The 24,514-nt window shown below is 47.2% G+C and overlaps 1 protein-coding gene across 6 annotated transcripts in view; it reads left to right on the forward strand.

The window, feature by feature from the left end:
• Positions 1-4,033: 4,033 nt before the first annotated feature.
• The window catches only part of HYCC1 (hyccin PI4KA lipid kinase complex subunit 1), a 53,142-nt gene continuing 32,661 nt past the window's right edge, over positions 4,034-24,514 (forward strand). For 2 of the 6 annotated variants that reach the window (XR_014212649.1, XM_082193954.1), the window contains exon 1: positions 23,808-24,479. The gene's annotated coding sequence lies outside the window, so the exon portion shown is untranslated. Of the gene's footprint in view, positions 4,123-23,803; positions 24,480-24,514 lie in introns of those variants that run through there. The other 4 variants (XM_082193957.1, XM_082193961.1, XM_082193960.1 and 1 more) reach the window with 4 other exon arrangements.

The following is a 24,514-nucleotide window of genomic DNA, read 5'->3' on the forward strand; positions in this document are numbered from 1 at the left end:
CTGGTAAATTGACTTATCTCCTGGAATTCCACCAACACACAAAGAGCAACACAAGGCCTTTGGAGAAGCCAGCAAGGCAGGTGTGAGGAACTTTTGAGTATCTAGATGTTGCTGAACTACAACTCCCATCACCCCTGACCATTGGCCATGCTTGCTGGGTCCTGTGAGGAGTTGTAGTTCAGTAAGTAACACCTGGAGAGCCAAGGTTTCACCACACCTGCAGTAAGGCAGCAACTACAATGCAACAGCACTATGACAATTTTGTAATAAGCTTGTTTGTCTCCACTCCATAAGCCCTTACATTTGATCTATCCATTACCCCGCCCACCGCGAGAATCCATAATAATAAAGGACTCCTGGATGGTTAAGTCCAGTCAAAGGTGACTATGGGGCTGTGACGCTCCTCTTGCTTTCAGGCTGAGGGAACTGGTGTTTGTCCACAGGCAGCTTCCCAGGTCGTGTGGCCAGCATGACTAAACTGCTTCTGGCGCAACAGAACAATGAAACCAGAGCACATGGAAACGCCGTTTACCTTCCCACCGCAGCAGTACCTATTTATCTACTTGCACTGGCATGCTTTCGAACTGCTTGGTTGGCAGGAGATCCACGGTGCAACAGTGGACAACTGATGTGTGCAATCAGACTATTTGATTGCAATCTTAAGTAGTTTCAGGCGGGAATAAATCCCATTAATGACAGTGAGGATGTATTTCTGAGTAAATTTCATAGTATGTAACTGCACACACCCACACACTCTGTTGTAAATCTCATTTGTGTTAGCATGTGTATTGTTTTCCCAAGGTGCCCTTCTATGTTCTGTCGTGTAAGACTCCATTTGAAAACGCTGAGGAAATCCTCCTACCATTGTCTCTTCATAAACAAGCTCCCACACCCTCTTTTCATCTGAATTGATGAGTCACATTAATCAGAATTGAGGGAGCATTTTTACTATGATTATTAAGTGTTACTTGCAGCTTTGGCACTGTAAAGCTGTTCAGTAATCACCTTAATGCATTAAGTGAAGAGAAAATCTGTAGAGAACATCAGTAAAGCAGCAGGTTAGCTGGTATATATAGGCAACACAAGCATTGACATTTGGATGCCCACAGGGATTTATTTTGTAGCACAGAAGTATTTCAAAATAAGCCATGGCTATCTACGTAGCTGTTGTAAGACAGAATGGATGATAACCTGATCTTCTCTGCAACTTATGTCTAACATAGATTCAGTATGATTTCTGCTCACCCTCCTCATCTTCAAAAGCTGCATCTAATGTTTTTCAATATTAGGATTACACTTTTAACAGTGTAGTCTTGTCTATATTTACTCGGAAGTAAATCCCACTGTGTTAAGTAGGACTTGCTCTTAGGTGCATGTAATCATAGCCCATAGTCGAATGTTTAGGTCAAAAAAGCAGAGCATTTAAAGTTAAAGGCATTTTACTCTGGAAACAGACCCCCATTCAATTGTTTGTTTTATCAATAACCAGTGCTTTTTTTCTGGGGGTTCGCAGGGGTTCGCATACCCCTAAACATTTTGTAAATCTTTGTACTTTTGTCCATTTACTGTATTTATTTTCCCCAATTTGAACTATAAAACAGTGATTTTATTGAGTCAAAATGGGAGTACCCCTAAACATTTTTTTTAGAAAAAAGCACTAACAAATCACAAACACGCATATACCAATGATCAGGGTAATGCCTTTGAATGGAAATTAGTTGGCGGCTCTCTCCTCTTGGCTCTGTTCAGTCTCAAGCTGCTCACACAGGCCTTCACACATGTGCAAGGTCTTAGAGACAAATATTCTTCAAGCTAAAAATAGTGAGGGAGAAAAGGTTGGGGGAGGATTGCCCTTCAATAAGCAGCACAGGGCCGATGGTGGTGGGGAAAATAGTATTCAGACAAAAGTGGCCAGATTCTGTAAAAAGGAAATAATGGCGATAGCTCTGTGATTATACCATACATTTAAAGCACTCATACACCACTTCAACTGTCATGAATGGCTTCCACCAAAGAAACCTGGGAACCGCAGTTTGATAAGGGTACCGACCTCACAGAGCTACAACCACTAGTACCTTTAGTAAACAAACTATACTTCTCAGGACCTCCAAGTGATATAAAACTACTTCATATGTATGGTGCGAATGAGACCTTTATCACTACATTAGTTAATCATTAGTATATAGTGGCTAAATTGAATCATTAGTTTAGTCACTATCATATGGTGGCTGTGTTCAGGGATTTCCCTGAATGTAAGATGTGGGAAACCCAGGACTGAGGCAGCGGCGTGCATGCAACCCTCACTCCCAGTGTCCCTGGGTACAAATAGTGTGAAGGACTGAAGAGGGTTTTTATGCACATTCGACGTGCTTTTTAAAACCCTTTGGATCTTCATGCTAATGACGCAAAGCACGGAAGAACAGATGTTTGAGGCATCGCTTGCTTGTATGCCCCTGGATTCACCCCCCGTCTTCCACGTCGCGAAATAATTTGCGTTAAGTAAAGCTTACGCCCAGGTGTAGGACAATTGATACAGGACATGCATTTATGATTAGCTTAGAGCTGATCTATATACACACAACAGGTCATATGGTAAATATGGGGAGAGAGCACTGCTTGTTGAAAATTTTCTTTGTGGGGGCAGTCCTAAAAGTGTTGGTTAGGACCTTTAAAGCACTAAATGATCCAGGATAGTTTAAGGACTTCATCCTTTCATAGGAACTCTGCTCTTCCTCGGGTCTTCAGCTGAATTTCTGTTTCCTGAACATTTGAGTTTAAGATGAGTTTGCCCAGACAGGGTTTTTATATGTCTGGGTTTTTATGACACCTCTAGGTTTCAGAAGCACGTCTGTTCTCTTGCTCCTTGCCTTCCAACAGTCTGAAGAAATGCTTGTGTTCTGGAAGGCATTTTTGCAGGGGCTCCCAATGCTGCCTTGTTTTCTCTTTGCGCTTTTAGTTGATTTTATTGCTGACATTCTGCTGCTTGTTTTAATCATTACACCTGTTTTATTACTTGGTGTTATGTACAAGTTGTTGTGAAGGGATTCTGATAGATGCTGGCACTCCCCACTTGATGCAACATCTTGACAGATCAGGAAGCTTCGGGAGATGAAAGGTTAGCATCTGAGAGCATTCTTGCTGGGTCCCAGCTGGAAGGAGGAGGAGGAGGAGGGATAATAGAGCTGCCAAGGAGAAATACAGACAAAGGATGCCAGAGTGTTTCAGAGACCAAGGGGAGAGATTTATACAGGGAGGAGGAAGTAAAGGGAAAAGAGGCGAGCTGCAAAAGGTATCTGGGCTGCCTCAGCAGGGGCAAGAAGAGGAGAAAGAGTCTATCTAGGGTTGCCATCCCTAGTGGTGAGCCAGAGAGAGAGAGGTGGGAAAGTGGGCAGAAGAGGACAGAGTACCAAAAGAGCCAGGATAAGAACTGAGTAAGAGAAGGCAGGACAGAATACAGTGCATAAAAACCGAAGCAGAGTGGAGTGCTGTGACAATGGAGCTCTTTGAGTCAGTTCCCCACCAGAGGGTGCTCTGAGTGCAAGAGACCACCTGGGGTTCTGAGCGTTCCAGGAACCAGAAGTGGGACCAGAAGCAGAGTTGACAATTATTTATATCTTTGTTAACCATTTTCAGTGTAAGGCAAAACAGAAAGGCAGGATGTAAGCAACTTTTGAATTCTGCTCCTGCTTCCTAGTGTTCTGTGGGGATCAACTGAGGATGAAGGGATTTTGTGGACTTCTCTCTTGTGGTGCACTGGGCGTAGTGGGTTAAACTTTCTCACCCAGCCCACTGCAAGGGGTGAAGGTCAGGCCCTCCCGCCTCCTCAGCTATTCTGTGCACATCCTTGGAGGACTGGGAAGGGTGTGGCTGGGTGTGTGGCTTTGGCAAGGACTGAGGGACAGGCCAGAGGCCAAGGAATCAGCCAGAGTAGGCCTATGGGAGTTCCCCATGCCTGGTTTTGGTAAACATTGTCTGTCTTTTTATTCAACAAACGAATTCTTTATTTCCTTTCAGGTTCAGTTGTTTCTCTCATTATGTTTCAAAAACACAGGAGGATTTGGAAAATCAACAATTCAAGGGTCAGACTGGAACAGGAATGAATTTTGTGTCATGCTCATGCAGGTAAGAGATGTATTAATTTGTTCTTAGGCATGAAAATGACAGAATGGAATAATCCTGTGCCTTTAAAGTGTTAGTTGCACATCTTAGGTTAGAACTATGTGTTGCATTAAATGCGCTGCTGTCACCAGCAATGGCAAGTGTGCATATAATTTTCTCCTCTGTAATATTTAGGGTGGTTTACTGGATACTTCTGGTGGTGAATGGAGAAATATAAAATGCCATGTCCAGGTAAATTAGGAGGGAGATAGAAAGAAGTAAGAAAACCAGGAGTCTAAACAAACACACAGCAAAGCAAGGGCTTCAGACTGTCAGTATTTTATGGGAGGGATCTGGGCACATACTGGGAACTGTAGGTTTGCACAGTTAAAGTGGATTAAATCACTGTCGCCCTGGTACAGCAAATCCACTTTTAAGTGGCCTGGAAACACACTGAAAAGTGTGGAATGAGCAAATGCTTAACAGTAAGTCATATAAACAGCCTGCTAGTGAATCAGGATGAACACTCATTGTTGCATAACCTGGCCGCAAATAAATCTCAACGAATGCTCAATAAAGACCAGATATAATCTAACCTCTGTGTAAGTTTTGTGTAAGCAAATCAGGATGAATGCTCAATAAATAACAAGCTTATCTGGATAAGCCCTGCATAAAAAATCTGGGACACTAAGACAAGTGTGAACAAACCTGACTTGGTCCATTGCATTATAAAGTCCAGTTCTTCCCTCCACAAACTCTCCCTCCCTCATCTGAAAGAAACAGAATTGCCAAACATCTCATGCAACAATACTAACATGCCTCCGGTGCTATCATGTATATGCAACACCATAAGTGAAATCTTCTATCTAAGTTGGAAGTGGCCAAGTGATTGCCTGTAGATTGCTTGTTTCCCGCTTCCATTTTCTCTAACATTCTCTGCCCATTCTTTGCACCAAGTAGGATATGCAAAGTGCTGCTTCTTGCAAAACCTTCTAAACAGGAAGTGGGAAGCAAGGATGCCACCCAAGTGAAACATGGCATTCCTGCTATGCTTTTGGCCAACCCTGCACTGCAGTACTGGGTTACCCCAAAGGCGCACATATGAGTCAGTCTCTATTCCTCCTCTAGCTCACAGGGACCCCAACTAATCTGCAGATATCACCATAGCCTTTTTTCTTAAATAAAAAAATGGTATACAGTCAGTGCTTCCCTCCCAGGGGTACTCAAGGGTATGCAGTATCGGCACCTTTTTTTCTAGAAGAAAACCACTGCTTACAGTAAACAAATAAGAAACACAACTGTAAACAACAACTAAAGACGGGTGTTTGCAGGCTTTTTCAATGGTGTTTCAAATATACACAATTTCACTTAGACATGCGGTGTCTTGGAACGTAACCCACAGATAAATTGGGAGTTGCCTGTATACATCTTGGCAAAGTATCAGTTTCTATGCCACACCCTGCTCATCTATTGCAAGAAACATAATAGGTGGTTCTCAGGTTCAAGTTAAGGGACATTTACCATTTACTATGTATTGTGAATTCTAAAAAGATGGTAGTGCAAGCACTTGTTGCCTGCCTGTAGTGTTTGTGCATGCAATAAAGTTCTGCCATATTCCATTAAAAATGTCTGGTATAATCTTTGCTTTTTTTTTTTTTAAAAAAAGATTTTCTTGATTTACAAAAGTGTGTGCAATGTCTCTCTCTTGTATATTTTTTCCCATTTTTACAAGTCAGTTTCATTTGTTGAGACATTGGGAAGAAAAGGGAGAGAGGTGGAGGGGGGGATGATGAGTCGGGGTGGGGTCAGGTGGCGATGTTTCTATTTTACTTACTATATGTAGGGTTTGGTGTCAGTGCTGCATCATCTTTGCTTTTGAAGCTAGATGTCCTGTACCTGTGTCTTCCTTTATACAGCTATTTCTTCCTGTTGTTGACCCAGCTTTGTAAAAGTATTTGCTTTTGGGCAACGCTTTGACACTGTTATATTCAGTTTCATGGTGTATTTTTTCACTTGCCATATAATATTAGAGCAGTAACATTTATAGCACTGGAATAAATAGACTTTCCTAGTATCAGATGCCTTGCAGCAGATTTCCTACAATGTTCCATTAATCTGAGGACAGCTATTGTTTCTGTTCTCTAGTGTTGCAAACATTATCCTTTAATTATATAAGATTCTGGCATAGGTTTGGTTTTTGGGGTTTTTTTATTAAAGTGTCGTTTAAATTACCCTGCCAGATTTGACTTGATCATAAATTTGAAGTTTTGCAAAGCAGAATTTGGCAAACATCCAGGCTGATAGTTATTTCAGGATTTTTGTTTGTCTGTCTTGTTAGGTTCAGTGAACTAATACAGTATAAACATATAAGCATTTTTTAAATAGCTGGCAACGTTAAGTGGCATTGTGACATCCCATGAGACCTGCCAATGTAAACCAATTAGAAATATATACAAGCTAACTGTTAGGATATAAATGTAATAATAAATAAACTATCTGTCCTCCATGGAGCTCCAGGTGGCACAAGTGAGACTCCCCTTCCCCATTTTATCCTCACAACAACCCTGTAAAGAAGTAGGTTAGGCTGAAATATAGTGATTGGCTCAAGGTCTTCGGTCAGTTTTGTAAATGACTGGGGATTTAAACCCAGATAGCCCAGGTCCTTGTCCAAACACACTAACCATATACAGTATACTACATCACTGGCGTGATGTTAAAGATCTCAGTATTTTTTATGATAATTTTCCCATAAGCTTTGATGACATGTTTTCTGTAAACTAGCCATGATATGTGCTGCTTGTTTTGATCTTTCTTTTTTATATTGTAGTGTTTTGCTGCTTTTATTGTACTGTGTTTTGCTGGGTTGATGGGTGAATTGCCTTGGAATTTAGAAAGTGATGGGTGGTCTATAAATATTTGCAGTAAAATAAAATGTGTGGTACAATCCTGCTTTGGATGTATCATTCAAACCATGGTTTGCTAATCTGGACATCAGGTTAAATGATGGCTTGACAAACTAGGAAGCGTTGTATAAAACCACGGAATGAGGAGAGTGTCATGTGGACACTATTACACAATATTGCATGCATGAGCAGCAAGATGAGTCCACAATAAACTGCTGCATGGATATATGGCCCCCTATGTCAGAATATGGGGAGATATGGCAACCTGTGGGGGGGGGGTTATTTTGCACAAAAGCTCAACAACTTTGGGCAAAACTTTAAAAAAAAATTGTTCCTCCCCAAAAAGCATGCATATTATGGAAGCATGCAGAGAACTTACAACACAGTACTATGCATTCCTCTCTGTTCATGAGACTTACTCCTAGGTACACATGTTTAGGATTGCAGCCTTAGTCCCTATGCTACACCAGCTCTCATTGCCAGCTTTTTTTAAAAGGGCAAAATTCCATCTTCACAGCCAGAAAAACAGCTTAACAGTGGACTGAAACTACAAGAAGAAACTAGATCTTCCAACCCTTTCCATCTATTGTCCAACTAACCTTAAAATACTTGTAAATGCTTTGGAAGGAACTGGTTGGACCGCTTTCCTTTTCTGGAATACTAAATCCATTCATATTTTAATCAGCATTGTTGGCTAGTGGAATACTGTAAAGTACCGTAAACATTGCCCTTCTTCTGGAAATCTGAATCGACCCTCCTAAGCATAGATGAAAGCATCATATACTATAGTAAGCACCTCTGATTTGCTTTTCACTTTGGCCAGCTAAGGCTGTGTACCATACATTTAAAGCACCATACATTTTTGTGTACCATACATTTAAAGTGTACCATACATTTAAAGCACATTATTTCCCCTCAAGGATTCCAGGAACTGTAGTTTTTCCCTCACAGAGCTACAGTTCCCAGCATCCTTAACAAACTATAGTTCCCAGGATTCTTGCAGCCTTTCTCAACTTGTGGGTCCCCAGATGTTGTTGAACTACAACTCGCATCACCCCTAGCTAGCAAGGCCAGAGCTCAGGTATGATGGGAGTTGTAGTCCAACAACATCAGGGGACCCACAAGTTGAGAACCGCTGTGTTAATTTAGGGGAAGTCATGAATGGCATTCAGTTGCCTTTACTTGGAGTAAATCCTTTGAAATTAGTGGACCTAATTTAGTGGTGTTAATTGATTTCAGCGGGTCTACTTTGAGTAAAAAAAATAGTTGAAAACCTCCCCATGTGTTTTAACTGTATGGTGTGTATGCAGCCTATGTCGCTGACGGACTCCGAAACACTTGCTGTTTGGGTTCATGCCCTGCTTGCAGATTTTCCCTAGCTCTCTCTTAAGTTTTTGAGCTCACCTAATCTCTGCGGGATCGCCATTACGCTTTGACATGTTGAATTTTTGGCTTTGCCCTGCTGGTTCTTGAATCCTTGTGTTTTCTTTTTGTTGATTTTCAGATTGTTTATTTGAATTCTGTTCTTTTTTTACATATTTTTGTTCAAAGGTCATTGAAGTTGCTTGATAACTCTCAAGTGGTTATCACCTGGAACTAGTGATCTGTTAATTTTTAATTTGTCAGTAATATCCAGAGGATAACTTCACTTTAATTTTCTGTGTAAACTCTCAACTTGTGGATGGCAAATAATGGTGGTAGGTTTCTTGGGTTGTGAGAAGGGACTGGAAGGTCTTCCCACTGAGTCTAGTTTTGCTGGATCCAAATTTGCAGCTCAATAACACAGGAAGAGGAACAGTTTGAAGATAAAAGTGAAACTTAAAAGTGTGTGTGTGTGTGTGTGTGTGTGTGTGTGTGTGTGTGTGTGTGTATGATAGCAGGGGTGTAGCTACCAACTGTTTTACTTAAACAAATAATTAGCAAATTGTTTATCACATTGGGCCTTACCGCTATATAATTTTTTAAAAGGTAATTACTATACTACGGAAGTTTTAATTGACAGAAAGTCAAAACAGTTTGTAATAAATGTTGCAAAAACTACACAAACAGTTCCATCTTGATTCTCCAAACCTGCTCCTAGCAGAGCAGGCTGCAGAATGCCTTAAAACATATCTTTCAACGTTTCTCCGATGAAATACAGGGACGTCCTAAGGAAAAGCAGGGCATACCAGGATCAAATCAGAAACCGGGACAGCTTCTGTAAATCAGGGGTGTCCCTGGAAAATAGGGACACTTGGAGGGTCTGCCAGGGGTGCCAGCCACAAAATGGCTGCCATGGGGGCATGGCATAACAGAAAATGGCTGCCATGTTTAAAAGCACAGAAAGAGACACAAGCACAAAATGGCATGGGCATGCCTATTATATTCACCAACCCTATGTTTGGAAGGTAGGGTGGGTGTTGAATAAAATGTGACTGTGTTTAAGGGATCATTGTTCAACACAGGAAAAGCCAGGAATTGAAGAGGAAAAGCCATCTCCTGTCCACTGCAGGTTTTTGGAGATATCTGCTGAGCATGATAGGAGGTACCAGTGGGTGTACTGGTGCCTAGCACTTCATTTCTTAATCACCCCAGACCATAGCTGTCAACTTTCAGATTTGAAAATAAGGGATTAGCAGCCTTGAAAATAAGGGATCAGCAGCCTCACCTGTCCTGGGGACAGTCTACGGGATATCTAACAATCCGGGATAGCAGCGGGAAACAGCACTGGAATAAGGGAATTTCCCACCAAAAAAGGGAAGGTTGACAGCTATGCCCCAGACTCCCATCCTGGGGTGAGGGCTTCAGGGGAACCAGAGAACATTATTAGAAATTTATGTGGTGGATTGACACTGAGTAAAGAGTGCTTGAAAGGGGTCCATCATGGACCTGGTTGAGGCACCACCAACTGCCTGAGGGCATTAACAGCATCTTGGAGAGGGATCTTAAATTAGGGAAATAGTGCAAGAGGAAAGGATAAATGGGATTTTTATTCTTTGGTTTGTTTTGCATATAGCAGTACAGTATAGTCTGAGCCGTATTTTTCTGTTGCTTAGAAGGTAGTTCATCAGCAGCACTGGAAAATTGATGGCATTCTCTTTGCACGACAAAGAAAAGAGGGAGCAGAGAAATTCTGCTAGATGTGTTCCAAAATTATCTCTTTCCCAGTGTACTTTCATTAAATATAACTCTGTACTTCTTGACCCTGGCTGGCTTCTGAAATCATTCACTATGAAGGTCTGGTTCTTTTTGTGGTGGAAAAGCACTGAAGTTTTTTGTATCCTGTGTTGAAAAGCCCCAGCTGTTATGGCTGGAAAATTAAATAAGCAAGAGCAAGACTATATTACATGATTATGCGGTAGTCCATACACTAACACTAAACTGTTGCATTAAAACTTTTATTGCCAAATGAAAGTGATAGTTAAGCAGAAGTTTATGAAAGTTTGCACCTTTAGATACGGTACTGAAATTCTATGGAGGCTGTTGTAAGATGATAAACTGCTGTATAGATAAGGAAAGGTGAGTAATGAATGTTTAAAAAATAAACTACAGAAAACTGGCAGTAGAAATGTGTATGATTATTTTTTTGCGAAAAATGCACATTACATGTATTCTTTGGAAAATGAATAATTCCCCTTAATTTCTCTCTCTCTCTCTCTCTCTCTCTCTGTGTGTGTGTGTGTGTGTGAGAGAGAGAGAGAGAGAAATGAGTTCCAACAAGGAGACACCCAGGTCAGGAGAAAAGTTACAGGCAAGTTGCAACTTTTCTGCTCCTGTGTCATATATTAAATTGAACCAGTAATGACTCATCCAATCCTTGCTAATCCTCCCTACTGCAAGATAGGTGCATGTAGAAAATTAATGAATAATCTTTTAAATCTTTAGGGCATTTTCGTGTAAGATCAGTTATATAAAAACTCTTTTGGGTTAATATACCCTTGGTTATAATATATGACGTTTCAAAAAGTTCATATTGTACCAAAAGATTTAAATTAAAAATTGACTTTATTTTTTTAAAGGCCACCCACCTTTCAGGGGGGGGTTTTGTATGAAAAACCAAAATCACTATCATTATGTGTTAAATAAATCCATGATGGGAGATGCCAGATGGTTCTTCTTGATGATTGATTTAGTAAGCCTATAATCATCTATTTTTTCTCCATTTTGAAAGATCCTAAGAAGAGATTTCATACATACAACTGTCAGCTTGTAGGGGGAGGGCCCCTGAGTGGCCAAAACCAAGCATACAAAAAGATCAAAGGAAGGATGATTAATCACATGACTTTCCTGTTAATTTTTTTTTTAAGTAAACATTCAAAAGTCTGGCACAGTTTCCATTGCTAAGAACAAGATGATCCTAAGAGTGTTCAGCAATAAACACCATTGCTACTTGTCAGAGCTGCTACCAGGTCCCAGCTCACATAGGACCACGCCACACAGCGTCCACTTTAAAAGAGTCTTTATTGAGTTACAGGTTTCATTTCCGAACTGCAGCGTGCAGCTCTACACCTTCTGCTCTAGGTCGGCGAAGACCCGTCTGAGTCCCCGCCTCTTGCACACCAGCTTAATACCCTAGCCTTGCTCCACCTCCTTCGCCTCTCCCTACGTCTCTGGGTCCTTCTGCCCCCCTGGGCCTCCTCCCTTCTACTCTCCTCTGACGCTGACCCCCCTGATCCTTCTGCCTCCTTGCGGCGGGCTTTAGGACCTGGCTCACTCTCCGGGCTGCTTACTGCTCCAGCTTCCGCTGCATTTGAACTTGGCGCGCGCGCCCAACTCTCTACTTTCCTCTTAACCGTTGCCTCGCTCTCTGAGGAGGGCGTGACCACCCCTGACTCGTGCCCTCCCTCCTGCTGACAGCCTCCGGAACCCGATGCCTGGCTACCTTCCTCCCTGCTGCTCTCAGTCTTGAGCGTGGGTCCCGACTTCCAGCTGCTGCCGCCCTCAGTTATGAGCGTGGGTCCCGACTTCCAGCTGCTGCTCTCTGAATCTCCTCTGTTCCCTTCCTCCTGGGGTGTCCCCCCGGATCCCCCCCTTGCTCTGCTCACTGGGGCTCCCTTTTGGGAGTCCTCTGACTCACTGCTTAGGCTTGGAGATCTCGGGTCGTCATCATCACTCATTCTCCCTTCGGCTTCCTCCCCCTCGCTCTCTGTTTCCACCCTTCTCTGCGTCTCTGCTTCTGAACCCCTGACATCCATCCCCCCCTCGAAGCCCCCCCTTCCCCCCTCCCCGCTGTCAGGTGTGGGTGCTGGGCGCTCCATCATCATGGGAGGGAATGCTGGATACAGGTCGCTCCCCGTGGGTGGCCGCCAACTGAAGACCTCCGAGTCTTCCCCCTCGCGGTCGTCGACGTTGACTTGTTGCTCTTCCATCTCTGTACCGCCGTGCTCGAACCCGAGGTCCTCCCCGAACACGTCCATGTCAGTCTCTGCGTCGGTCGCTCGACCTGGCATCTCCAGCCACTTCCTGCGCCATCGCTCCTCTGGTCGATCGTCCCACCAATACGAGTTGCCTGATGCCGAACCTGCCGGTGAACCTTCTGGGGAACGGGTGCTCCGTGCGGGTTCCCCTTCTGAGTCGAATCCATGGAACGTGCTGGAAGAAAGTGTGGGTGTGAACAACCAGTCGTCGAAGAAGCTCGCTGGCATGGGTTTGTGTGGGAAGAGGGCATGAAACTCGTCCTTGAGCAGGGGTTCCTCCAAAGCGTAGTCTGGTACCCAGCTATTGGCGCTGGCCCGGGTGCCCTCTCTGGCTAAGAGGTATTCGACCCCCTCTTCCCCCCATCTGGAGTCCAAAATCTCCGTGACCTCGTTGATGTGGTCCTGGTGCTTCACCTCCCGCGTCTCCGTCCGTTCCCGGAGCGGACTTGGCGCCGTCCCTGGCTCCTGGAACCTGTGAGGTGCCTTGTAGGGAGTGAGCACCGACCTGTGGAACACCGGATGCATTCTGGAACCCTCCGGCAGCGCCAGTCGGAAGGCTACCGGGTTGATCTGCGCTTCGACTTGGTACGGACCGATCTGCTTGTGCCCCAACTTCTTCTTGGCAAGCGACCTGGTCGGCACTGCGTGGGCTGCCAACCAGACCCAGTCTCCCACTTGGATCACTTCGCCAACCCGCCTGTGCTTGTCAGCTTGCACCTTGTAGGCGTGCTTAGCTAGCTCCAGCTGCCGTCTGAGTTGATCGTGGACCGCCTGCAGCTCTGACGCGAACGCGTCCGCCGTCTGTGGTTCTCCTTCCCCCACTCTCTCCAGTCCCGGGAAGGTTCTGGGATTCCTCCCATTGTTGGCAAAGAACGGCGTCACTCCTGTGGACACGTGCTTCGTGTTGTTGTAAGCGAACTCGGCTAGCGGCAGGTAATCCACCCACGTCGCAGGCTGTTGATTGGCATAGCATCTCAGGTACTGCTGCATGATGGCATTGACCCTCTCTGCCTGCCCGTTGGTCTGCGGGTGTCTTGCTGATGCCAGATTGACCTTGACATTTAGAAAACCCATCAGCTTCTGCCAGAAAGACGAGATGAACTGGCGTCCGCGGTCGGACAGGATAGACCGTGGCAGGCCATGCACTTTGAACACGTGATCTATGAACAGTTTGGCGGTTTGTTCCGCCGTGGCCACCTTCGCACACGGAATGAAATGTGCCATCTTGGTGAACAAGTCCACCACCACTAGCACAGCTGTCTTGCCTCTCGAGTTGGGTAAATCCGTCACAAAGTCCAGGGCCACCCTCTCCCACGGTTCAAACGGTGTTTGCAGCGGTTCTAACAGTCCCGCCGGTGGTCTGTGTACCGGCTTGGCCCTCTGGCAGGTGTCGCACCTCGCGACGTAGTCCGCGACCTCTCCTCTCAGCCTGGGCCACCAGAAGTCTCTCGCGACTAATTCCATCGTTTTCTCTGTGCCAAAGTGACCGGCCGTGGGTGCGTCGTGCAACTGTTGCAGTACCTTGGCGCGAAGGTCGTCTCCTGGTACATAGACAGCCCCTTTGCGTAGGAGCAAGCCGTCCCGCACCTGGAACTCGTCCGTGGTAGCCGTGCCTCTGAGCAGTTCCGCCATCTTGTCTTGCGCGAATGAGTCGTCCCGCAATGCACGTCGCACCGCATCCAGGTCTACTGTAGCTGAGGCACACGCCCACGCCGTCGGTGCGAAGATGTGCATGGCCGCCGCTGGCGTCACCTCTTCTAGGTATTGCGGTTTTCGGGACAGTGCATCCGCCATGATGTTGGTGTCGCCTGGGACGTACTCTATTCGGAAATTGAAGTCAGCAAAGAACTCCGCCCAACGTATCTGCCTCTGGTTCAGGAACTGAGCCGTGCGCCAGTGCTCCAGATTCTTGTGGTCCGTGCAGACCTGCACCGTGTGCTTGGCGCCGATTAGGAAGTGCCTCCACGCCTTGAAAGCTGCATGAATGGCCAGCAACTCCCTGTCCCAGATGGTGTAGTTCTGCTCCGACTTGCTGAGCTTTCTGGAGTAGAACGCTCCCGGCCGCCACACCCCCTGCGGGTCTCGCTGCAGCAGGACAGCTCCCACGGCTCTGTCTGACGCGTCTGTCTCTACCCTCAACGGTTTACTGGGGTCGATATGCAGCAGTTGCTTCTCCGATGCGAAGAGATGCTTGAGCGCTTGAAAGGACTGTTCCGCCTGCTCCGTCCAGATGAATTTCTTTTTTTTGGAGCTGAGCGTGTCCGTAATTGCTGCCGTCTGCATCGCGAACCCCTTGATAAACTTGCGATAGAAGTTGGCGAAGCCGACAAACCGCTGGACCTCCTTCCGGTTGCGCGGGCTTTTCCAATCCAATACCGCACGAACCTTGGTGCTGTCCATGGCTATCCCCTTGTCCGACAACTTGTATCCCAGGAAATCCACCTCCGTCGTGTCGAACTGGCACTTCTCCAGCTTGGCGTACAGTCTATGTTGTTGCAACCTGCTGAGCACCTCCCTCACGTCTCGGTCGTGAGCTTGCTGCGAGTCAGAGAAAATCAGGATGTCATCCAGGAAGCAGACGCATGTCTTGTAGAGGAGTCCCTCCAACACGTGATGCATAAAAGCTTGAAAACAGTGAGAGCCATTTTGTAATCCAAAGGGCATAACTCTGTATTCGTAGGTGCCCAGCGGTGTGAACATGGCCGTCTTCCACTCATCGCCCTCCCGCATGCGGATGAGATTGTACGCCCCTCGCAGGTCCAACTTGGTGAACACGCGTCCCTTGCGCACCGTCGCGAGGAGGTCGTCAATCCTGGGCATGGGGTAATCAGACGGTTTGGTCATCTGGTTCAAAAGGCGGTAGTCCACAACTAGTCTTTTTTGGGGCGTGTCTTTCTTTTTCACGAAGAAAACGGGACTGCCCCCCACTGCCTTGGACTCTCTGATGAAGCCACGCTCCAGATTATGCTCGATGAACTGTTTGAGTTCCTGCATTTCATCTTCAGACATGGAGTATAGCCGCCCCTTCGGCAGCGTCGCCCCCGGTAGGAGGTCAATCTTGCAGTCATATGGCCGGTGAGGGGGTAGCTTGTCCGCCTCCTTCTCGCAGAAGACCTCCAAAAAGCTCGCGTATTTGTGGGGGACCGCTTGCAACGTTCCCAACTGCAGTTGTGATTCCTCCTCCTCTCCCTCCCGTCGGGGCAGGATGCAGTGTTCTGCGCAATAAGAGGAGCCGAAGATCAGTTGTCTCTGGTACCAAGCCAGTGTCGGACTGTGCCTGTCCAGCCAACTCATGCCCAACACAATGGGCGTGTCCGACAGTTGGGTGACATTAAAACTGATGACTTCCCTGTGGTTGCCAAGGCGCATCACCATCGGTGGCATCTGCTTCACCACCTGCCCCCCTAGCAACTCTCTGCCATCCACTGTGACGACTTGCAGGGGCAGAGTGGCAGGCAATAGCTGTATAGCGTGCTGCTCCACAAAGCTCTGCGCTATAAAGTCTGCGTTGCTTCCAGAATCCACAGAAAGCGGCACTTCGATAGTGACGCCGTCGGGTAGCTGGAGAGATGCTGTGAGCTGCACTACTGGTTTGGGTGGGAGGGGATCCGTGGGTTGCAAGATTGCTGGGGACTGCTTCACAGATGCGTCTGGCTGGGCCCCAGTGCCTCCGTCTCCAGCCAGACATCGTCGTTTCCCTGCTGTGGTTCTCCTTGCTGCGTTGCTGCAGTCACCATTGCTGAGGCTGCAGTGTGCTTGTGGAGCCTCCGGGGACACTCCTTCGCCAAATGGCCTGGATCCTCGCAGATGTAACACTTCCTGTTCCCTCTAGGAGGCTTCGCTTTCACTGCTGCCGGTGCTAGGGCTCTGGCTGCTGACTGAGCCCTTGCACTTCCAACCTCCATCGGTTCCCCTCCCCCTCCTGGCGGAGGTGTGGATTGCGCACGCGCTGCTTCCCTCGGAACGAAAGAGAAACTTCTCGCTGCTTCGCGCCCTCCACGTCCTTCATCTCTGCACCATGGACGTTCTTCCAGCCTCACCCCCACAGTCAGCGCCCTTTGGACCACCTCCTGCGTGCTTCGGGGCCTCTCCCCCCTTGCAATTTCATCCTTAACCGCTGAACTTAGACCCTCCCAGAAGAGGTCTCTGACAGGGGGCGAATCCCGATCCCATTCTAAAGCACTGACCAGCGCAAAAAATCGGGCGTGATACTGCCGGACGCTCGCCCTCCCTTGTTTTAGTCCATGAATCTCCCGTCTGGCAAGATCCACATCAATAGTAGACAAAAAACACGCATCCATCGCTTTGATAAAGGCATCTGCATTCTGAAGCGCCGGATCTTTATCCCTCCACAAATTGCGCAGCCAGGCTTTGGCATCCCCATGCAAATGGGACAATATGAACCCCACCTTCTCTTCCTCATCTCTAAAGTCTTTTGCCAGCAGTTGCAGTGCGCACATTACGTCTGCTCTAAAATTAGGGTACTGTTGCAAAGTCCCATCGAAGTGAGCCACAAGCCCTCCTGCTCTCCGTGCCAATCCCACGCCCTCCGGTCTGGGTCCCGGTTGCCCTTGCTTAACAAGCATTTCAAACCTGGCGTGTAGGTCTCTGTAGGCGGCTGTAGTCTCCTCCTCCCGTTTCTTGGAAGCCAATACCTCTGAGGACAACTGGGTCACTGCCTCTTGCAGCGCGGAGATCCTCTGTTCTTCCGTCATCTTGCTAACCTTTGTGAGCTCGCTTACAGACACCCCTCTTCCTCCCCTAGCGGCTTCTGCTCCCGCTGCGAGGTTTCAGGTTTCTGAAGCTTTGAAGAGACGGGTCTTACTGTCAGAGCTGCTACCAGGTCCCAGCTCACATAGGACCACGCCACACAGCGTCCACTTTAAAAGAGTCTTTATTGAGTTACAGGTTTCATTTCCGAACTGCAGCGTGCAGCTCTACACCTTCTGCTCTAGGTCGGCGAAGACCCGTCTGAGTCCCCGCCTCTTGCACACCAGCTTAATACCCTAGCCTTGCTCCACCTCCTTCGCCTCTCCCTACGTCTCTGGGTCCTTCTGCCCCCCTGGGCCTCCTCCCTTCTACTCTCCTCTGACGCTGACCCCCCTGATCCTTCTGCCTCCTTGCGGCGGGCTTTAGGACCTGGCTCACTCTCCGGGCTGCTTACTGCTCCAGCTTCCGCTGCATTTGAACTTGGCGCGCGCGCCCAACTCTCTACTTTCCTCTTAACCGTTGCCTCGCTCTCTGAGGAGGGCGTGACCACCCCTGACTCGTGCCCTCCCTCCTGCTGACAGCCTCCGGAACCCGATGCCTGGCTACCTTCCTCCCTGCTGCTCTCAGTCTTGAGCGTGGGTCCCGACTTCCAGCTGCTGCCGCCCTCAGTTATGAGCGTGGGTCCCGACTTCCAGCTGCTGCTCTCTGAATCTCCTCTGTTCCCTTCCTCCTGGGGTGTCCCCCCGGATCCCCCCCTTGCTCTGCTCACTGGGGCTCCCTTTTGGGAGTCCTCTGACTCACTGCTTAGGCTTGGAGATCTCGGGTCGTCATCATCACTCATTCTCCCTTCGGCTTCCTCCCCCTCGCTCTCTGTTTCCACCCTTCTCTGCGTCTCTGCTTCTGAACCCCTGACACTACTGAACAATTATATGCTTTCAATTCAATTTTTAAGTACTCTTACAGCCATGTTCTACATATTGTTACAGCTCTGGGGTTACAGAGTTTGGAGGTGCAAAGGCACTCATAAGTGCTAGAATTAATGAATGGTATAATTTAGATAATATTTGCAGTATTGAAGGGAAGATACCAGGGCCTCACCTGGGATGGAAGTTGTTAAGAAGGACAAAGGGTACTGGAAGCAAGCTACTAATTAGCACATCATGATTTGCATATTATGTTTGTGCTTGTAGCTGAAATCTTACATGAGCTTGAAATCCCTTTCCAGTTCCTCTGCAACTTGTTTTCTTAATACCTTGTGAGGTCAAGTGGTTCTCTTCTGTCCATTTACCATTGGTCTGGTCCCAAATCTGGAATAAGAATTAGTACTGCCAACTGAATTTCCTCCTCTTGCTTTCTCTTAAGGCACTTTGCATATATTATGGGAGCCAAATGCCTGTCCAATTACCGGCTTCCTGACATGTGCATGTTAGTTGCTGTTTATTTTATTGCATTTATATCTTACCTTTCTTCCAAGGAACTCAAGGAAGCATAGAGTGGAAACTGTTGGCTCTTAAATTCAAAAAGTTGGCAGAACACCTTTTAAAGTGATCCCAAATGAGAACGAAAAGGAACACAACTTTGGCAAGGGAAGGCAAAGCAGACAATAAGGAATTCAAAAAAGGGCTCAGAGAACATATGGATGAAAACATTACGACCAACAATAACAATCCTTTAAATATATTACAGCGGTACCTCGGGTTACATATGCTTCAGGTTACAGACTCCGCTAACCCAGAAATAGTACCTCGGGTTAAGAACTTTGCTTCAGGATGAGAACAGAAATCGTGCTCTGGCATCGCGGCTAAAGTGGTGCTTCAGGTTAAGAACAGTTTCAGGTTAAGAACGGACCTCTGGAAAAAATTAAGTACTTAACCCGAGGTACCACTGTATTAGTAGGAGCCCAGCAGCAGAGGCAGTTGGATGGCAGTAGAATTAAAAGTGTGCTAAAGGAAGAAAAGGAGATTGCAGAGAAATGGAATTATTTGCATTTGTTTTCATTGTGGAAAACAGGGCAGAAGCCTGTGCCTGAACTGATGTATCTGGAAGGAAATCTGAAAGACTTAGGCAAATAGTGGTGATGAGAGATGCCTTATTGATAACTCAAAACTAACAATTCACCAGTTCTAGATGTATCTACCCAACAGTTCTTAAATAACGCAGATGTAAAATTTTCGATCTTCTAACCAAGATATATATAACTTGTTCCTGAGATTGACATCCATACTTGAATATTAGAAAGTGGTCAATATAACACAAATTATTCAAGAGAGATCTGGGAGAGGGGTGGGAATTCAGGAAACCACAGGCTACTTACATTAACAAGTGTTCTGGGGAAACTGGCTGGAACCATGATTAAATATATAAATTGCCAAGCATATAGAAGAACAAGTATTGCCGAAGAACAGTGGAACTTCCCTGTGTTCATGTCCTTGTGGGCTTTCAGCAGGGATCTAGTTACAGATAGGTTGGTCTGCCATAGTCAAAATAAAAAAATTCCTTCCAGTAGCACCTTAAAGACCAACTAGGTTAGTGTGTATCTGAAGAAGTGTGCATGCACACGAAAGCTCATACCAAGAACTAACTTAGCTGGTCTTTAAGGTGCTACTGGAAGGAATTTTTTTATTTTGAGCAGGGATCTAGTTTGCCTCCATGATAACAGGAGGACTAGATAGGCTGACCCAATAGGGTTCTTCTTAGGTTCTTATGCATATGATAATCCCCTCTCCAGTTTGTCCTCACACAAACCCTTTGGGTTAGGGTAAGGCTGAGGGATGGTGACAGCCACAAGGTCACCAGCTGAGTGTGAATTTGAACCTGGGCTTCTGCAGCCCTGGTGTGACATTGTAACTACTGCATGGCTTGTGTGTCTTCTTGGAGGTTTGCCTTGATCTGTCATTGCCACTGAAGGTCCAGGTGGCTTTGGTGGCTAGAAACATCTTCTACCAGCTACCGGTTGATCAGCTACAGCTGTTCCTGGGCAGGGATAATTTCCCTGCAGTGATTGATGTGCTGGTAATCTGAATTGATTAATGAGACAGTTCGATTACTATGAATATTATGGCAAAGAGGGTCCAGGGGCCCCAACTTGTGCAGAATGCAGCTACTCGGTTACCGAGTGGATTCAATTACCAAGACAGTCCTGAAAGTGCTGCATTGGCTGCCAGTTTTCCACTAGGTGTTTGTGATGGCTTATAAAGCTAGAAATAGCTTGCATCTATAGATACTTTGAGACCTTCTTCCATACCAACCAGCCTCTTGAGTTAAGATAATGAGGAAGGCTTGTTAGTAACTCCATATGGGAATGGCATCTGTTGTGCAGTAACCAGTGAAAGGGTCTTCTCTGTCATGGTACCCCAATTGTAGAATACCACCCTATTCCAACTGGTTTGACATCTACACTGCTGGGCTTCCCGCAGCAGCCTGAAACCTAACTCTTAACCCAGGTTTTCTGTGGATTTGTTATTTGCTATCCTAGTTTCTGTAATTTCTGCCCTGTGTGCATTTGTATTGTGGCAATACACACACACACACACACACACACACACGGGTGTGTGTTTCATTGTGCCCCACCCCAAGATATTTGGGGAGAAGGGTGTGTTAGAAACACAAATGGATTGCTTGTAATTGACCAGTAAGGGTCAATTTAAGAAATCTCTGATCAGTCTCTTTCCTTCAATGATTTGTCTTCAGATTTTTCCTAGAGAGTTGCTGCCATGGTTAAAATGACATGCAGTGTATTCCGAGTCTTCTTGAACCTTAATAGTCTCAGATGTTGAGCAAGTCATATGTGCTAGATACCCACATGCCATCAAGCTGAAATGGAATGAGTGAACAATATAGCTTTTGTTATCAAAGTGCCAACAACCCTAAATCTGCATGCAGTTATAAAACAATTGTATGAGGATGGTGTGTGCAGTCCATAACTAGATGTGATCGTGCTGAGCTCTTGCATTTCAGAAGTGAAAGAACAAGCCTTTGAGAAATATAATTTACATTGGGAAAGGCTAGGGGATTGCCTTTCCCACACATTTCAGACAACATGTCTTCACAGAATCATAGAATTGTAGAGATGGAAGTGACCATGAAGGCCATCCACTCTGCTCTCCTGCATTGCAGGAATCGTTTGACCAAATGTGGAGCTCGAACCCACAACCCTGAGATCAAGAGTCTACAGGCATGCCTGTATCTTTGGGGTGACACTGCTTCTTTACCAAATAGGTGTATGTTGAAATCTGAAATTGTATTTACCCCTTTGGCTACCTGTTTGGGAAAGTGTGCTGTAGTGATCACTGGGGTTGAAAGCTCATTTCTTTGCCCATCGAATGGTGGCTGGGCTGGCAAATTGCTCTCTCTGAGAGGTAAACTACATGTCGTGTATAGGCGCCGACTCCATGGGGCTTGAGGGGGCCCGAGCCCCCTCAAAAATTCGTTTGGGGGGGCTCAGCCCCCCCAATAATCTCGGGCGGCGGTGGGCGCGTCCGCGGCTTTTATAGGGCGCCCGGCGCGCACCAGCTCGATAACGGGCACCGGCGCGGCGGGGGGTGCCGGGGCCGGGGGGCGGCCGGCCTGTCTCCTTGGCAACCCCATTGAGCAGCGCCGGCTCCCCCGGGAGGGCCATCCCCCCGCGCCGCCGATCGCCAACACCGCCGACGCTGTGGCTGCCCGAGCCCGAGCCTGAGCCCAAGCCCGTCAGTCAGTCAGGAAGGAAGGAAGGAGAAATGGGGAGGGAGACGAGGGAGGAAAATTGCGCGCAGGGTGAAGAAAGGAGAAGGGCGAACGAGACGAGCTTCCAACCCAAAAAAGGGCTGGAAGACTGGGAGGATGCAGGATCGGGAAAGAAAGCGACGCCTTCCCCGCCCGCGACGTCGCCCGCTTGTCATTGGCAGCGCAGCGGGCGCCCAGAGGGGCTGGGCACCGGCGCAGGGCCGCTCCGCAGCCGCGGAGGACAGCTGCGCGGCTAGCAAGGTGTGCCGCGTAGAGCGCGGCCCTTGTGTGGCCCGGTGGCCAGGCAAGCTTGGGCGGGGACCCCCATGCAAATCTAAGACGGGAGAAGAGGGCAGAGCAAAGGGGGTCCCTTCCCCAACCTCCGGCTCTGAGACTTCCCTGAGCCCCAGAAAAGCGAAAGGATTTTCTCTTCTTCTTTTTTTATAAATATTTTATTAAGTTTTCAAATACAAAGTTAGAAACATACACTGAAGAAAAAAGTAAAAGAACAAGAAAAAGAAAAAAAGAAAAAGAAGAAAAGAAAACCAACCATTCAACACATTTTTTATATAACTAACTGGACTTCCTCGCATCTCCCTTACCCTGCATTCTTTATAATAAAGATATCAGCAAATTATTACCTTGTTTCGTACCTTATTTTGTACTTTTCAAATACTATACCTCTAAATTTAACATACTTTTCATCAGTTACTTATATCTTAAATTAAACATAGTATTACCTTAGATTTTGACCTTTTCTTACTTAAAATATAATTTCCTGTTTCCCAAATCTAATTGCTGAAGCTATAGTTTCCGAATCGTGTAAATTTTTAACATTCATACAACTTATATTGTTTTTGTAAATAGTCCTTAAATTTTTCCCAGTCCTCTTCCGTTGTTTCTTCTCCCAAATCTCGGATTCTGCCAGTCATTTCAGCCAGTTCCATGTAGTCCATCAATTGCGTCTGCCACTCTTCCAGTGTGGGCAAATCTTGTGTCTTCCAATATTTTGCGATAAGTATTCTTGCTGCTGTAGTTGCATACATAAAGAAAGTTCTATCCTTCTTTAACACTTTCTGGCCAACAATGCCCAAGAGGAAGGCCTCTGGTTTCTTGGGAAAGGTATACTTAAATACCTTTTTTAACTCATTATAGATCATTTCCCAGAAGGCCTTCACTGTTGGACAAGTCCACCAGAGGTGAAAGAATGTCCCTTCAGCCTCCTTACATTTCCAACATTTATTATCAGACAGGTGATATATTTTTGCAAGCTTGACTGGGGTCATGTACCACCTATAAATCATTTTCATAATATTTTCCTTCAAGGCATTACATGCTGTGAATTTCATTCCGGTGGTCCATAACCTTTCCCAGTCCTCAAACATGATGTTATACCCAATATCCTGAGACCATTTTATCATGGCTGATTTGACTGTCTCATCCTGAGTGATTTTCTCTTCAACCTGCCCTCCATCCTCTTGCAGAAAACTCTTTGCCTGCCCTGCCCGTATCTCGTTTTTGCTTTTTAATTCCACACACGCACCCTTCGGACTTCGTGGCAATCGGGCGCGCGGGTGCGTTTCCTAAGAGAGTGAGGACCCCCGCCTCCTCCCCACCTGCTCCCTCGCCAGCCAGCCAGCCGCACGCCCTAGCCGGAGAGCCCCGGCCGTCCCCGTCGCGCAATCGGCTGGATCTCCCTTCAGCAGGCCGTGCTCACAACTCGGCCCAGGGACCCCCCAGCAGCGGATCTCCAGCCCAGCTGAAGAATCCGGCAACAAGCCCCCTCCTCCCCAATCGCTCCGCCGAAATACGCTCCAAAACCCCCCAGATAGGCTGCCGGCCGCCAAGTCTAGTGGCGCCCTGAGCGAGGGTCTCTCCCCAACACCGCCACCTCGAACTGTGTTCTCCCGGCTACCCGAGCGAACCAGCGGCAGGACCCCGGTATGGGCCCCCCCAATATTTTTTATAAGTTGGCGCCCCTGATGTCGTGGAGTTAGGCGGTGCCGAATTTGTATAAAGTGGGGGCATTGTTTCTGTGGCTGGGTCCCTGGAATTATCCGATGTATTCCAGTAATCCGAACTGAGCCTCGTTATTCTGTGAAACGTGGGGCTGCGGACAGGGGACGGATGAGATTCGTCACTTGCATAGGCGTCCCGACCGGCGGGCACAAAGCAGCAGGCGATCGAAAGGACGGAGACCTTCACCTCCTCTGACCTCCGAGGAACTCGATTGTAGTCTTTATTGTCAATCAGCCGATGACGGCACAAACGAAATCCCGCCCCTCGAGCTCTATCTCGGACCGCGCGCCTGTCATCTCACACCTCAGCTCTCTTCGGCGCGGGGTTGCGCCACCCCTTTGGGAAAGGAATAAAAAGGCGGGACTTGTTGCATTCCCCGCCCTCCCGGAGAGCGTCTATTGGCGTCGTAGATGGCTGCGGCGTCGCGATTGGTTTTGCTTGTCGAGCCACTCAGAAATCGGATTCGCTGGGCGGTGCGGGCATCTGCCGTGCTCTGTGCCCCCCTCCGCGTCAAGCTAGTCAGTCTTTCTTTCTCCTTCCTGCACTTTTGATGGTCCTCCTAAGCGAGTAGCGTTTTGAGCGGCGAAGCGGGGCATCGCTCCCGCGAGGGGTGAGCGGTGTCGGAGAGGCGCTGGAGGGTGGACGACGGGTGAGCCTGGGCAGCGGGCGCTCGCGTGCGCTGAG

This window comes from Podarcis vaucheri (genome assembly GCF_965113315.1).
Source record: "Podarcis vaucheri genome assembly, chromosome: 12".
NCBI lineage: Eukaryota > Metazoa > Chordata > Lepidosauria > Squamata > Lacertidae > Podarcis > Podarcis vaucheri.